Source organism: Rhinoraja longicauda, chromosome 28 (assembly GCF_053455715.1).
Source record: "Rhinoraja longicauda isolate Sanriku21f chromosome 28, sRhiLon1.1, whole genome shotgun sequence".
NCBI lineage: Eukaryota > Metazoa > Chordata > Chondrichthyes > Rajiformes > Arhynchobatidae > Rhinoraja > Rhinoraja longicauda.
In genome coordinates this window covers 6,116,539-6,129,266 of record NC_135980.1, presented here as the reverse complement: position 1 = coordinate 6,129,266, position 12,728 = coordinate 6,116,539, and positions in this window count along the sequence as shown.

Here is a 12,728-nt window from a genome sequence, read left to right as displayed (position 1 = left end):
ACGGCGGTAGATGAATCTCGCCCGCGCTCGCTCCCGCCTGCGACATGCTGCTGCTTCAATTCCTACGTTCGAGGTCACCAATGTAGTGAGTCCAAACGAGCGATATTATCCAAAGACTTTATTGTCGATAAAACCCGTGACAAACGCAACGCACTTACTTTTGGACACTCACTAACTTCGCTCGCTAATCTAATCTCTAACCCCAGTTTGGCGCCAGACACTCAAATACCTCGCGCTCCCGCACCACGTGATCCGTAAACCAATCCGAGGGTTCTAGACTACCTGGCCAATCGGTATGTCCCTACAATATCCTAAGGCTTCAGTTTACATTACATCGATTAAGGATAGAATGGAGTATTTCCTAAATGATGAAAATTGCAAAGTGGTATAGGTCCAATATGATTAGAAGATCCATGATCATTAAGATGTCAGAAAGTTGTATCAGGAATAATTAAAAAGTTAATGGAATAATGGTGATAAAAGAATACTATGACTGTTGAAAACCTGAGTTAACCCACACCTCGATAATACAGTGCCAATTTTGTGACGTTATGCACCTTCGAGGATGTGCAGCAGTGATTTATCAGACTCAAACTTCGACTCCAACATTGAGTACAATGAGGGTCATGAAGTCATGCAGCACAGAAACAGTTCCCTTAGCTGAACTCGTCCCTGCTGACTGAGATGCCCCCATCTAAGCTTGTCCCATTTGCCCTTGTTTGGCCCATACCCCCATCTATGACCTTCATATTATACACGCCTAGAAGATCACTGCTCTGTCTTTTTGCACTCCCAGTAATAGAGTCCTAGCCTGCGCAACCTTTCCTGATAGCTCACCAATACCGAGTCCTGGCACATCCCCATAAATCTTCTCTCCACACTTCCCAGCTCGATTACATCTTTCCTCAAGTAGGATGACCAAAACCAAACACAGTACTTCAAATTTGTCTTCACTAACGCCTTGTACAACTGTAATGTAACATTCTAACTTCAAGATCCCATTCCCTGACTGATGAATGCCAGCATGCCAAAAACCTCCTTCTTCACCCTATCTACCAGCGAAGTCACTTTCAGACAATGCGAGGGAATCCAATGTTTGGTAAATTCTGCCTCACAGCCACAATAGGACCAAAAGCAATGTTACTATGAACACATGGCCAACACAAGGTGTTGCCCAGCTAGGTATATGGGACAAATTCAAAATAATTCAGGACTGACGTCATAAAGTACCAAATATAAAGAGTGGTCTAAATTTGAAACACTCTTTCGCAAATGGTAATTGACTCTGGAATGATTGTGTACTTTAAATCTGAGACAAATAGGTCTAATAACAAAATGTATTGTGGTATATAGGTGAAAAGATCGGTAACTTTGATTTAATGTCTAAGAAAATAACTGCAGATGCTGGTACAAATCGAAGGTATTTATTCACAAAATGCTGGAGTAACTCAGCAGGTCAGGCAGCATCTCGGGAGAGAAGGAATGGGCGACGTTTCGGGTCGAGACCCTTCTTCTGATTGATTTAATTGATTTAATGTCTCATCACCATGATTTTCTTTGATGACAGAATAGGCTCGAATATACTATTTTTGTTATTGTATTTCTCAAAGTTTTAACTATTTTATCTCAGGCACACTCAGTGGGTAAAAGTTAAAAAGAGTAACATAGATAATTACCTGTACCTTTTCCTGAAAGGAGTAAAGTGATAAATATGAGACATAGTCAGTCATGAAATGGGAAAGCTAAAAGGTAGGTGATCTCTGCCACAATCTAAAACAAGTGGTGCCATAAAATCCTTTGTGCATTTGTTATCCTTGAATATATACACATGAAATATTGCAGAAACATATATTTGAAGGATCAAGGTTGATACACTTCTGTTGAGGAATGTTTATTTTTATTCATTGTGACCAGGATGACAGCCTGGAAAAAAATTACAGCCAGTTACAATCACCAGATGGAGAAAGTGACACTGTTGTTTAAAGCAGTCATAGATGATACCATTTCCCTCTTGTTGGCTGATTAGGTGGTAATTCAACCTGATCATGAATTAAATCTACACCGTGCAATCAGTCATAAGTTCAAAATGTTCTCTGGAAGTCTCTTTCAATATTTTTATGGAAAAATTCAGCTGTATTTAAGTAGAAAACTCATTGATTTCTTATGCAACACAACCTGACATCATGCTTCGCAACAATTTTATTCCAAAAAAATTCACCATCTCATGCTATAATTTGGATAATCTTGTTAAATGAGTAGTTTGTTAAAATGACTTGGAGGAGTTTTGCACGAACATGGTTACAGTTTGTATTTGAAAAACATCCATGGTTGCTTCTATCTTAACTTTATAAAAAGAGGGGTGTTTTTCATACCCACTACCTGGATCATTGCAAATCACAATTGTTCTCTCCACTCCCATCCCCCGACTCTGGGACAACACATATTACTGTGTAGGAAGGAACTGCAGATGCTGGTTTAAACTGAAGATAGACACAAAATGCTGGAGTAACTCAGCAGGACAGGCAGCATCTCTGGAGAGAAGGAATGGGTGACGTTTTGTGTCGAGACCCTTCTTTAGACTAATATTGTGTCTTCATTGCACAAATTGTCGTATTTGTCAGGTAAATTTGCTCAGTGCTTCCAGCTGGTTTTCAAGGCAGAACTGTGAGCTATGAGTGCCACCTTTACTCCTCATCAGTAACCTAGAAGGCACCTTTTGCTTAATTCACCCCATTTAATATTCTTGGAACTGGTTGAAACTTCAATGATAAGATCCCATTGGGGGGTAAAACCAGTTTTGCATCCATTTTCTGTCAGTTTCCAGGTAGGCAATTACAGGCACTCCCTCCCCAACTCCAGTAAGGGTAATGTTCCTTGTACCCTTTCTTCAGTCAAATTTTGCGTAAGTTGGAATCACCACCCCCATCCCCTGCCCGAAATAACTCAATGAGTCTGAAGAAGGGTCTTATCTGAAATGTCACCTATCCAGGTTCTCCAAGATGCTGCCTGGCCCACTGAGTTATTCCAGCACTTTGCTACATGGGGCACTTTCTGCTGCGCGCAGCCTTCTGGGTAAGCAGCGCCGCCATTGCCGGCTTGCTTCCAATGTAAACTTGAGTGATCTTACAGTGTTGTGCAAATTACAAACTGCCAGAATTGTTTACGTAACTGCGAGTTTACATAAGTCGCCAATTCCATAAATTGGTGAGTGTCTGAACATTAAAATTGTCCACTTCAGTTTTTTAACATGTTCCATCTGGCAACTGAGTGGGAGTGAAAGTTAACATGGACTTTTCAACAAATCGGAGTGAAATCCATGGATTAACCACTCTATTAAAACATTTTAAAATGAGAATACTGTGTTCTTTGTGCAGGGTTCAAGGTAAGCACTCACCCCACCAGTATCGTAATTTGCTAATGTCTGCATGTCCTTGCTGTATGTGAAGAGGAATATTAACAATACCGACAAAGCAATAATGACTGCATATCGCATTGTTCGGGAAATACTTTGAGAGAGCCTGCAAGAAAATATACAATTCTCAACCAACTGAAACTTTCTTTTCTTTCTTTTTCAAGTTCATCTTCAACCAAGAAAAGCTAAATCAGAGAATCGTGCAACATTTAACAAGGCCCTTCGATCTGGCTTGTATCCAAAAAAGAGAGGGAGGAAGAAAAGACCCACATTAAACAATACAATACAATACAATACAATATATCTTTATTGTCATTGTACAGGGGTACAACGAGATTGGGAATGCGCCTCCCATATGATGCAATAAATTAATTAGCTAGTCAGTATTAATCTAAACAACCCAATGAAACAAATTAGAACAGTTTTAAAACAGAATAAAGTGCAAGTAGATCTGTGCCGGTTCACTGTGCGATGTGACCATCCGGCTCAGCAGGACCGGTTCATAGCAGCTATGGCCCTGGGGATGAAGCTGTTCCTGAGTCTGGAGGTGCGGGCGTAGAAGGCCTTGCATCGTCTGCCCGATGGTAGAAGTTCGAACAGACTGTTGCAGGGGTGTGAAGAGTCTTTGTGGATGCTGTTGGCTTTTCTGAGGCATCGTGTGTTGTAGATGCCCTCCAAGGCTGGTAGCTGTGTTCCGATGGTCCTCTGAGCTCTATGGACTACCCGCTGAAGAGCTTTCCTCTCTGCCTCCATGCAGCTGAGGTACCACACAGGGATGCCATGTGTTAGGATGCTCTCTATGGTGCAGCGGTAGAAGGTCGTCAGCAGCTGTTGGGGTAGACTAGACTTTTTCAGTGTTCTTAGGTAGAACAGTCGTTGCTGTGCCTTCTTGACCAGCGCAGCAGTGTTATTGGACCATGTTAGGTGAGTGCCCAGAAACTTGAAGCTGGACACTCTCTCCACATTGTCCCCGTTGATAAAGATCGGGGCGTATTCCCCGTTGTGTGACCTACGGAAATTGATGATCAGCTCCTTGGTCTTGGTGGTATTTAGGGACAGGTTGTTATCAGAGCACAGGTAAAACTTTCTCAATATGCCCGAAAGTACCTTAGAGGCTGTTAAATATTTTTTTCAGTGAGGCTGGTCAGGGAAGATAAATATTGACCAAGAAATATTCACATCCCTGACCAACATCGCTAGAAAAAGACTTCACTGACGGCAACCTACCTTGACGCAGAGGATCATCAGTCTGAAGAAGGGTCTCGACCCGAAACGTCACCCATTCCATCTCTCCTGAGATGCTGCCTGACCTGCTGAGTTACTCCAGCATTTTGTGAATTGTACCAGCATCTGCAGTTATTTTCTTATACTACTTGATGCATAGGATGGTTTACATGGGCAAGCCAAGATAGTTTCACACCTTCCTGATAGACTTGTAATCGGTCTTGGACAGCAAGGAACCAGATCCTTCAGCCCATTGAATCTGGGTTAACCTTGAGGCAACCATTGACTTTAATCTCACTCCATTCTCCCTGTGTTTTCATCAACTCCCCAGCAGGTTCAACTACTCAACTGCAGATGAGAGGTAATTTACAGTGGTCGCTTTTTTTAACCTGGAAACCACATGTCTTTGGGATATGGGAGCAAAACAGAGCACCTGGGGAAAACTCCACAGTCACAGGGAGAAGGTGCAAAATCTACACCTTCAGTGCCTGAGGTCAGGATTGAACCTAGATTGCTGGAGCAGTCAGGCAGCAGCTCTACCAACTGCACCAGTGAGCTACCTGCTCTCCCTCAGGACTGAAAGAGAGAACCAAATCCCTGGAGAGAGACTTGAATTCATATCTTTATAATTTGGAGGTGAAAATGCCAAAACTGATTTGGTAGTAAATGCAAGGTGCTATAAGGAAATATGCACTAAGAATAGAAAGTGCTGGAAATAATCACCAAGTCAGATAGCAACTGTGAAGGGAGAAATGTGTTAATGTTTCAGATTGATGAACTTTCAACTGATCTATGAAAGGTAAAACTTTCCCTAATATTAATGAAAGGTTACTAATCTGAAATGTTAATATGATTTATCTCTCCATAGATGCTTTCTTACCTGATGAGTGTATCCATTATTTTTTTTACCTAGCTGGGGAAAAATTGACAGCAGGAGACTACTTCCTTAATAATGAATTGAAAAGGTTACTATAACTGTTAAGTCATCTCTGTTTGTAGACCTTAGGTTTCTCCCTCTAGATCTGGTTATAGAGGGAGGAATATTTATATTACGAATGGATCTGACAGAGCACCACATCTGTTAGTCGGAATAATTGTCTGTCACCTTTGTGAGACAGATACAATGTGCTGGTGTAACTCAGCAGGTCAGGCAGCATCTCTGGAGAAAAATGACAGGCGACGTTTCAGGTTAAGACTCCGACTCCATGCCTCTTAATATGGGGAGGATTCCTCACCACACAGTGACGACCTCTTCCGTCTCCACTGGTCCACCCCCTCTTGGACTCCCCTGGATGGCCTTCTACACTCTCTGGACTTTTTATTAAAAAAACGTTCTGAAGAATGGTCCTTTTTCTCCAGAGATGCTGCTTGACCCGCTGAGTTACTCGAGCAGTTTGTGTCTGTCTTCGGTATGAACCAGCATCTGCAGTTCCTTCCTACACCTTTGTGAGACAATCAGGCTGTCAGTGTAAAACATACTTAGGTGCATATTAGTCTTGGTGCTTTATTATTTAATTATTTTAAAACATCTTAAAGGATTGTTTCTCCTGAATTGATTAGGCTGATGATTTTGCTGCATTCTCTACCTCTGTTCATTCATATTAATAGAGTTCACAGTTATGTCAGTAAAATCACAGACATTGGTGTTTGTATATGTTATGCTATGAAGACATTGGGGCTCCAGAGGACACTAAGTGCTGAAGTAACTCAACAGGTCAGGCAGCATCTCTGGAGAAAAGGAATAGGTGACATTTTGGACTGAGACCCATGTCCCCAGCAATGCCAGATGACCAGCTAGCAATGTTAAATGTTCCTAGAAAGATGATTTAGCAATTCACAACAAGCTGGAGAGTTATCCTTGGTGGGATGAACATTTGTATGTGTTTGCTGCAAGCTGACAATGGAAAAGATAATCTTATCACATCAAACAATGTGAAGGGTCACATCAAACGTCTGAAGAAGGGTCTCGACCCGAAACGTCACCCATTCCTTCTCTCCTGAGATGCTGCCTGTCCTGCTGAGTTACTCCAGCATTTTGTGAATAAATACCTTCGATTTGTACCAGCATCTGCAGTTATTTTCTTATACATCAAACAATGATATCATTGCTTCTTAACTGCCCTTTCATGTTATTAAAAATAGAAGTATTAGAGTTGAAATGGAGGTAAAAGTTTTTCATCCATCGGGTGGTGAGTCTTAAGAACTCACTCTCACTGTGAGTTATAGAGGGAGAAACCGTTGTCACTTTTAGAAAGCAGCGGCATGAACACCTGAAGTTAGTACAATAAACCTCAGGTCTCCAAACAGAGATGGCTAAAGAGTTATAGACACAAAAGGCTGGAGTAACTCAGCGGGTCAGACAGCATCTCTGGAGAAAAGGAATAGGTGACGTTTTGGGTAGAGACAGAAAGGTCAGATTGGGAATGGGAGGGGGAGTTGAAATGCTGAGCCACCGGGAGATCAGGTTGGTTAAGACGACTGAGCAGAGGTGTTCAGCGAAACGATCGCCCAGCCTGCGCTTGGTCTCGCCAATGTAGAGAAGTTGACACCTGGAACAGCGGATACAGTAGATGAGGTTGGAGGAGGTGCAGGTGAACCTCTGCCACACCTGGAAAGACCGTCGGGGTCCTTGCATGGAGTCGAGGGGGGAGGTAAAGGGACAGGTGTTGCATCTCCTGCGGTTGCAGGGGAAAGTACCTGGGGAGGGGGTAGTTTAGGTGGGAAGGGACGAGTTGACCAGGGAGTTGCGGAGGGAACGATCTCTGCGGAAAGCAGAAAGGGGTGGAGATGGGAGAAAGTGGCCAGTAGTGGGATCCCGTTGGAGGTGGCGAAGGTGTTGGAGGATATATGCTGTATGCGACAGCTGATGGGGTGGAAGATGAGGACAAGGGGGACTCTGTCCTTGTTATGAATGAGGGGAGGGGGAGCAAGAGCGGAGCTGCGAGATATCGAGGAGACCCTAGTGACAGCATCATCTATAATGGAAGAGGGGAACCCGCATTTCCGAAAGAAAGAGGACATCTCCGATGCCCTGGTATGGAAAACCTCATCCTGGACGCAGATGCAGCGTAGACGGAGGAATTGGGAATGGGGAATAGAGTCTTTACAGGAAGCAGGGTGGGAATTAGTGGTGAAGTTGATGAAGTCAGTGAGTTCTGCATGGGTGCAGGAGGTAGCACCAATGCATTTGTCAATGTGGCGGAGGTAGAGTTCAGGGATAGGGCCAGTGTACGCCCTGGAACAGGGTATGTTTAATGTACCTTACAGAGAGGCAGGCATAGCTAGGGCCCTTGCGAGTGCTCATTGCTACGCCTTGGATTTGGAGAGAGGGAGGAGTCGAAGGAGAAGTTGTTGAGGGTAAGGGCCAGCTCTGCTAGGCGGAGGAGAGTATTGGTAGACGGAAATTGGCTGGTTCTGCGGTCGAGGAAGAAACGGAGGGCTTTAAGACCCTCCTGGTGGGGGATGGAGGTGTAGAGTGACTGAACGTCCACAGTAAAGATGAGGGAGTGGGGGCCTGGAAAACAGAAGTAATTGAGGAGACGAAGAGTGTGTGAAATGTCTTCGACATAGGTAGGGAGGGATTGGACCAGGGGGGATAGGTTGGAGTCAAGGTAAGTGGAAACTAATTTGGCTGGACATGAACAAGCAGAAACAATGGGTCTGCCAGAACAGTTCTGTTTGTGGATTTTGTGGAGAAGATATAATCGGGCCGTATGGGGCTGGGGAACGATAAGGTTGGGGGCTTTAGAGGGCTGAGAGCCGGAAGTGATGAAATCAGTGATGGTGTTTGAGATGAAGGCCTGGTGCTCGTCTGTGGGGTCATGGTCCAAGGGCAAGTAGGAGGAGGGGTGTGAGAGTTGTCACCTGGCTTCAGTCTGGTAGAGGTCAGCGCGCCAGACTACCGGCACCTCCCTTGTTGGCGGGTTTGAGTATCCAGCCGGGGTTGCTGCAGAGTGAGCGGAGGGCTGTACGTTCAGGGGGGGAGAGGTTAGAGTGAATAAGGTTAGAGTAAGGCGAGTTAGAGTGAATGCAGTTGACTGATATGAGGCTTGGAACATGGAGCATGGAGCATGGAGCATGGAGCATGGAGCATGGAACATGGAGCATGACCTCCAAAGCAGACTCCGTCCCACAGCTTTTCATACCTTCGTTAGGTTTGTACTGCCTTCCCACTGTAAACTTCAAATATTCTTTCTGACTTATTTCATTCGGGAAAATAAAGCCTTGCTTATTCAGCCAACTTATTGCAACCCTCACAATGATGACCTGCTTCTGGCTGGTCTAAACCTGTCTCAGGCTTCAAGGCATGTGCAGTCCAACAAATCTCTTTACATGAAAATTATCCCCACGAACCTGGTGGTGCCAAGCTCCACACTGTGATGCGATTCAGTTTAATCTTATTTACAGCTTAATTTACTGTGTAAACACAGCTGCCCAACAACCGTACATGCAACCCTGCCAGTTGAAGTGGCTGGAATTCTGCTTGTTTACTATGTACAGTCTTTACACTCTGTCCTTTCACAGGGCTTGGATGCTGGATCGATTTCACATAACCACTGGAATGCATTTGAACTCACGCAAGCTACGAAAGGTTAGCAGCGTCTGTGATGTCAAAGTGTAGGAAGGAACTGCAGACGCTGGTTTACACCGTAGATAGACAGAAAATGCTGGATTAACTCAGCGGGACAGGCAGCATCTCTGGAGAGAAGGAATGGGTGACATTTCAGGTCGAGACCGAGAATGAGACTGAGAATCAGGGAAGAGGGAAGCGAGAGATATGGAAGGGTAGGGTGTGAAAGCGAGAGATCAAAGGGGACATATGGAAGGGTAGGGTGTGAAAGCGAGAGATCAAAGGGGACGAATATCAAGGAAAATGTAGAATAGATCGTTGTTCCAATGTACGGGGCCAGTAATCCTATGATTACATTGCACAAGTTTTGACAAGATTATACTGTGTTGTTAGAAATAAATTCACATACATGCTTGTGTTTATAACCTGTTTATCTTAAATGTTAAAATGCCAGGGAAGTTAAAATCAGTACATCAACCAATTTATTGCTAAGACCAACAATTATGATTTAACACCCATGTATTTAGTATTCCACCGACTCAGCAGGACACATCCCTCTCTTGTTCCAGCACCTCATTTATTCTAAGTGGTATGAATTTCAGAACAGACATTGCACAATTTCACATTCAATAGCCCCTGAGTTCAGTTATTCAGTTTGGAGTCTCCATCTCATCATGCAAACTTGAAGCTTCAGGTCAATTAAACATTTCCTGTGGGAAGAAAACCAAATAGAAATAAAGGGGCAGTCACAATAATAACTTGACCCTGAAAGTCATTTGAAGTGGAAAAGGCAAATTAACACGTGGGGCATATTTTGTGCAGCAAAGCGCGCAGACATGTAAGTTGGAAATAAAGGCCTGGACTATTTTCTAAATTGGGAGAGGATTTAGAAATCAGAGGTGCAAATGGACTTTGAAGTGCCGGTGCAGGATTCCCATACTGTTAATTTGCAAGTTGGATTGGTAAGCAAATGCAATGTTTGCATTTATTTCGAGAGGACGACAATATAAAAACAGGAATGTCATGCTGATGCTTTATAAGGCACTTGTCAGACCACATTTGGAGTATTGTGAACAGTTTTGGGCCCTATATATCTGAGGTGGGATGTGCTGGCCTTGGAGACAGTCCTGAGGAGGTTTACGAGAATGATCCCGTCGATGACTGGGTTAACTTATGATGAGCGTTTGACGTCACTGGGCCTGGACTCGCAGGAGTTTAGAAGGATGAGGCGGGATCTGATTGAAACGTACTCAACAGTGAAAGGCCTGAATAGAGTGGATGTGGAGAGGATGTTTCCAATCATGGGAGAGTCTAGGACCAGGGGGCACAGCCTTAGAATAAAAGGACGTACCTTTAGAAAGATGAGAAGGAATTTCTTTAGTTAGAGTGTGGTGAATGTGCGGAATTCATTACCACAGATGGCTTTGGAGGCCAAGTCATCGTGTATTTTTAAAGTGGTGATTGGCAGATTCTTGATTAGTTAAGGTGTCAAAGGTTATGTGGAGAAGGCGGCATGATGGGGTTGAGAGGGAAACATAGATCAGCCATGATCGAAAGGCGCAGTAGGCCAAATGGCCTAATTTTGTTCCTATAATTGATGAGCTTATGAACTGATTTCGCTCAGGGTCCCTCTGTTGCCAAAGCCAATGGCACATCTCCCGGCATGAAGACTTAATAATGGGCCTATATGCATTAAATGTATTCAAAGGCTTCTCTTCAGTATTCTCCACAATTGTGGAGTCAACAGAGGAGAATGGCTGAGTGATGTTTCTGAAGTGTCATGGGGGAGAAGGAAGTGACACACTGGTGAGAGAGGCAGAGGGTGGGGGGATGGTTAGGTCGAGGAGCAATCAGGAGTTCGACATTTGCTAAATTTAGGAATGGGGTTGGACATTATTAGGTGTTGAGGTGAAGTTTGCAGGTCACACTTGTATAGGGCTGGTTTAAGTTATGGTGGTGTAAGGATCTGGGAACTGAAGTTCCTATCAGATTGGGGGGGGGGGGAGGATAGAAGAGAGAGGAGCCACTCTACAGGTGCACTCTACAGATGCAACTTTAAAAGTATCTGACTGGTTACATCATGACCCATCTGGCAATTCCAGTGCACAGGAAAGCAAAAGGCTGCAAAAGTGGTGGACTCAGCCCAGTCCGCCAGGAGCACAGCTCTCCCCATTGAGAGCATCTACGCTGGGCACAGCCTCAAGAAGGCGGCATCTATCATCAAAGATCCACACCATCTGGCAAGGTCATCGTCTTGCTGTTACCACCATGCAAGTGGTACGAAAGCCTGAAGTCCCACACCACCAGGTTCATGAACAGCTACTTTCCTCCAACTATCATGTTGTTAAAACAACCTAAACAATCCTAATATTCCCTCTGTTATACGAGAATTTTGCCCGAACAGTCTGTGGCCAATAGCGCTGTGTTTAAACCCCATAGTGCTGTGTTTAAAGCCCATAGCGCTGTGTTTAAAGCCCATAGTGCTGTGTTTAAAGCCCATAGCGGTGTGTTTAAAGCCCATACACTGTGTTTAAACCCCATAGCACTGTGTTTAAACCCCATAGCGCTGTGTTTAAAGCCCATAGCGCTGTTTAGAGCCCATAGTGCTGTGTTTAAAGCCCATTGCACTGTGTTTAAAGCCCATAGTGCTGTGTTTAAAGCCCATAGCGCTGTGTTTAAACCCCATAGCACTGTGTTTAAAGCCCACAGCGCTGTGTTTAAAGCCCATAGCGGTGTGTTTAAAGCCCATAGAGCTGTGTTTATAGCCCATAGCAGTGCGTTTAAAACCCATAGCGCTGCGTTTAAAGCCCATAGAGCTGTGTTTAAAGGCCATAGCGCTGTGTTTAAAGCCTATAGTGCTGTGTTTAAAGCCCGTCATGCTGTGTTTAAAGCCCATAGCGCTGTGTTTAAATCCCACAGCGCTGTTTAGAGCCCATAGCGCTGTGGCCAGTAGCACTATATTTAGTAGCATAGTGCTGCAGTCAACAGTGCTTTGTTTAAAACCCCATGCGCCAAGCTGACTGCGCTCTGTTTAAACCTTTGCGCGTCAAGTCTGTAGTGCTGTGTGTATTACCTTTGCGCGAGAACATTGTAGTGCTATGTGTATTGCTTTACGTGCCAGTCTGCAGCTGATAGCGCTTTGTTTCCAAAGGGGGTGGGAGCTTACTCAGATGTAGTCCTCTGCCATTGGTTGTAATTTGAATTAGGGAGCAGCGCTATCGGCCAGGACTTACCGGTGGTCATTTCAACGACTGATTTCTGTCGCCGGTTAGCCATGAGGTATTTCTTGACAAGAGTGGTTCACCGATGGGCTGGGTTGCGATCAGTGCCACGGACGGAGACAGAGGGAGGGAGGTGTGCTGCTGTAAGACGGCCCCTGGGGTAAGTATTGTTTTTGTCCTCTCTCGTGCCAATAAAACTGATTTGTAGCTTAACGGACGAGTGCGCCTTTTCTCTGTTCTACTAGTCAGATCCTTGAACCTGTTCCCTTGTAACAACCTTGTTAACAGAAGTCTACGAACC